Raw genomic sequence first — 3,527 nt, 5'->3', positions numbered from 1 at the left:
TCTCTCTCTCACACTCCCAATCTCTCTCTCACACTCCCAATCTCTCTCTCACACTCCCATGCGCTCTCTCACACACTCCAATCTCTCTCTCACACTCCAATCTCTCGTCTCACACTCCCAATCTCTCTCTCACACTCCCAATCTCTCTCTCACACTCCCAATCTCTCTCTCTCACTCCCAATCTCTCTCTCTCTCACACTCCCATCTCTCTCTCTCTCTCACACTCCCAATCTCTCTCTCTCACCCAGTCTCTCAATCTCTCTCTCATCACTCCAATCTCTCTCTCTCACACTCCAGTCTCTCTCTCTCACTCTCTCTCTCACTCTCCCAATCCTCTCTCACTCCAATCTCTCTCTCCTCTCTCACTCCCAATCTCTCTCTCTCTCTCACTCCCAATCTCTCTCTCTCTCACTCCCAATCTCTCTCTCTCTCCACGCCCAATCTCTCTCTCTCTCTCACTCCCAATCTCTCTCTCTCTCACTCCCAATCTCTCTCCTCTCACACTCCCAATCTCTCTCTCTCACACTCCAATCTCTCTCTCTCACTCCCATCTCTCTCTCTCACACTCCAATCTCTCTCTCTCTCACTCCCATCTCTCTTCTCTCACACGCCCAATCTCTCTCTCTCTCACTCTCCAATCTCTCTTCTTCCTCCCAATCTCTCTCTCACTCCCAATCTCTCTCTTCTCCTCCAATCTCTCTCTCTCTCACTCCCAATCTCTCTCTCTCTCACTCCAATCTCTCTCTCTCTCACTCCAATCTCTCTTCTCTCACTCCCAATCTCTCTCTCTCTCACTCACACTCCCAATCTCTCTCTCTCACACTCCCAATCTCTCTCTCTCTCTCCAATCTCTCTCTCTCTCACAGCCAATCTCTCTCTCTCTCTCTCTCACACTCCAATCTCTCTTTCCTCCAATCTCTCTCTCTCACTCCCAATCTCTCTCACACTCCCAATCTCTCTCTCTCTCTCTCTCTCTCTTTCCTCCTTCCCTCTCTCTCTCTCTCTCTCTCTCTCTCTTCTCTCTTTCTCCTTCCCTCTCTTTCTCCTTCCCTCTCTTTCTCCTTCCCTCTCTTTCTCCTTCCTCTCTTTCTCCTTCCCTCTCTTTCTCCTTCCCTCTCTTTCTCCTTCCCTCTCTTTCTCCTTCCTCTCTTTCTCCTTCCCTCTCTTTCTCCTTCCCTCTCTTTCTCCTTCCCTCTCTTTCTCCTTCCCTCTCTTTCCTCCTTCCCTCTCTTTCTCCTTCCCTCTCTTTCTCCTTCCCTCTCTTTCTCCTTCCCTCTCTTTCTCCTTCCCTCTCTTTCTCCTTCCCTCTCTTTCTCCTTCCCTCTCTTTCTCCTTCCCTCTCTTTCTCCTTCCCTCTCTTTCTCCTTCCCTCTCTTTCTCCTTCCTCTCTTTCTCCTTCCTCTCTTCTCCTTCCCTCTCTTTCTCCTTCCCTCTCTTTCTCCTTCCCTCTCTTTCTCCTTCCCTCTCTTTCTCCTTCCCTCTCTTTCTCCTTCCTCTCTTTCTCTTCCCTCTCTTTCTCCTTCCCTCTCTTTCTCCTTCCTCTCTTTCTCCTTCCCTCTCTTTCTCCTTCCCTCTCTTTCTCCTTCCCTCTCTTTCTCCTTCCCTCTCTTTCTCCTTCCTCTCTTTCTCCTTCCCTCTCTTTCTCCTTCCCTCTCTTTCTCCTCCCTCTCTTTCTCCTTCCCTCTCTTTCTCCTTCCCTCTCTTTCTCCTTCCCTCTCTTTCTCCTTCCCTCTCTTTCTCCTTCCCTCTCTTTTCTCCTTCCCTCTCTTTCTCCTTCCCTCTCTTTCTCTTCCCTCTCTTTCTCCTTCCCTCTCTTTCTCCTTCCCTCTCTTTCTCCTTCCCTCTCTTTCTCCTTCCCTCTCTTTCTCCTTCCCTCTCTTTCTCCTTCTCCTCTCTTTCTCCTTCCCTCTTTCTTTCTCTTTCCTCTCTCTTTCTCCTTCCCTCTCTTTCTCCTTCCCTCTCTTTCTCCTTCCCTCTCTTTCTCCTTCCTCTCTTTCTCCTTCCCTCTCTTTCTCCTTCCCTCTCTTTCTCCTTCCTCTCTTTCTCCTTCCCTCTCTTTCTCCTTCCTCTCTTTCTCCTTCCCTCTCTTTCTCCTTCCCTCTCTTTCTCCTTCCATCTCTTTCTCCTTCCTCTCTTCTCCTTCCTCTCTTTCTCCTTCCTCTCTTTCTCCTTCCTCTCTTTCTCCTTCCCTCTCTTCTCCTTCCTCTCTTTCTCCTTCCCTCTCTTTCTCCTTCCCTCTCTTTCTTCCTTCCCTCTCTTTCTCCTTCCCTCTCTTTCTCCTTCCTCTCTTTCTCCTTCCCTCTCTTTCTCCTTCCTCTCTTTCTCCTTCCTCTCTTTCTCCTTCCCTCTCTTTCTCCTTCCTCTCTTTCTCCTTCCCTCTCTTCTCTCCTTCCCTCTCTTTCTTCTCTTCCCTCTCTTCTTCTTCCTCCTTCCTCTCTCTTCCTCTTCCCTCTCTTCCTCCTTCCTCTCTCTCTCTCCTTCCCTCTCTTCCTCCTTCCCTCTCTTCTCCTTCCTCTCTCTCTCCTTTCTCTTCCTCTTCCTCTCTCTTCTCCTTCCCTCTCTCTCTCCTTACCTCTCTCTCTCCTTCCTCTCTCTCTCTCCTTCTCTCTCTCTCTCTCCTTCTCTCTCTCTCTCTCCTTCTCTCTCTCATCTTCTTCCTCTCTCTCTCTCTCTTCCCTCTCTCTCTCTCTCCTTCCTCTCTCTCTCTCTCCTTCCCTCTCTCTCTCTCTCCTTCCCTCTCTCTCTCTCGCCTTCCCTCTCTCTCTCTCGCCTTCCCTCTCTCTCTCTCGCCTTCCTCTCTCTCTCTCGCCTTCCCTCTCTCTCTCTCCTTCCGCTCTCTCTCGCCTTCCCTCTCTCTCTCTCTCCTTCTCTCTCTTTCTGCCTTCCCTCTCTCTCTCTCGCTTCCCTCTCTCTCTCGCCTTCCCTCTCTCTCTCTCGCCTTCCCTCTCTCTCTCGCCTTCCCTCTCTCTCTCGCCTTCCCTCTCTCTCTCTCGCCTTCCTCTCTCTCTCTCGCCTTCCTCTCTCTCTCTTCTCTCTTCTCTTCCTCTCTCTCTCCTTCCCTCTCTCTCTCGCCTTCCTCTCTCTCTCCTTCTCTCTCTCTCCTTCCCTCTCTCTCTCTCCTTCCTCTCTCTCTCTCCTTCCTTCTCTCTCTCCTCCTTCCCCCTCTCTCTCTCCTTCCCTCTCTCCTCTCCCTCTCTCTCCTTCCTCTCTCTCTCCATTCCCTCTCTCTCCTCTCCTTCCTTCTCTCTCTCTCTCCTTCCCTCTCTCTCTCCTTCCCTCTCTCTCTCTCTCTCTCCTTCCCTCTCTCTCTCTCTCTCCTTTCCCTCTCTCTCTCTCTCTCTTCTCCTTCCCTCTCTCTCTCTCTCCTTCCCTCTCTCTCTCTCTCTCTCTCTCATCTCCTTCCCTCTCTCTCTCTCTCTCTCTCCTTCCCTCTCTCTCTCTCTCTCTCCCTCCTTCCCTCTCTCTCTCTCTCTCTCTCTCCTTCCCTCTCTCTCTCTCTCTCTCTCTCTCTCTCTCTCCTTCCCTCT

Source organism: Somniosus microcephalus, chromosome 9 (assembly GCF_052327205.1).
Source record: "Somniosus microcephalus isolate GS21.2 chromosome 9, FLI_Smic_1.0, whole genome shotgun sequence".
Taxonomy (NCBI): Eukaryota; Metazoa; Chordata; class Chondrichthyes; order Squaliformes; family Somniosidae; genus Somniosus; species Somniosus microcephalus.
The sequence above is the reverse complement of the archived record's forward strand: the minus strand, read 5'-3'. Positions refer to the sequence as shown.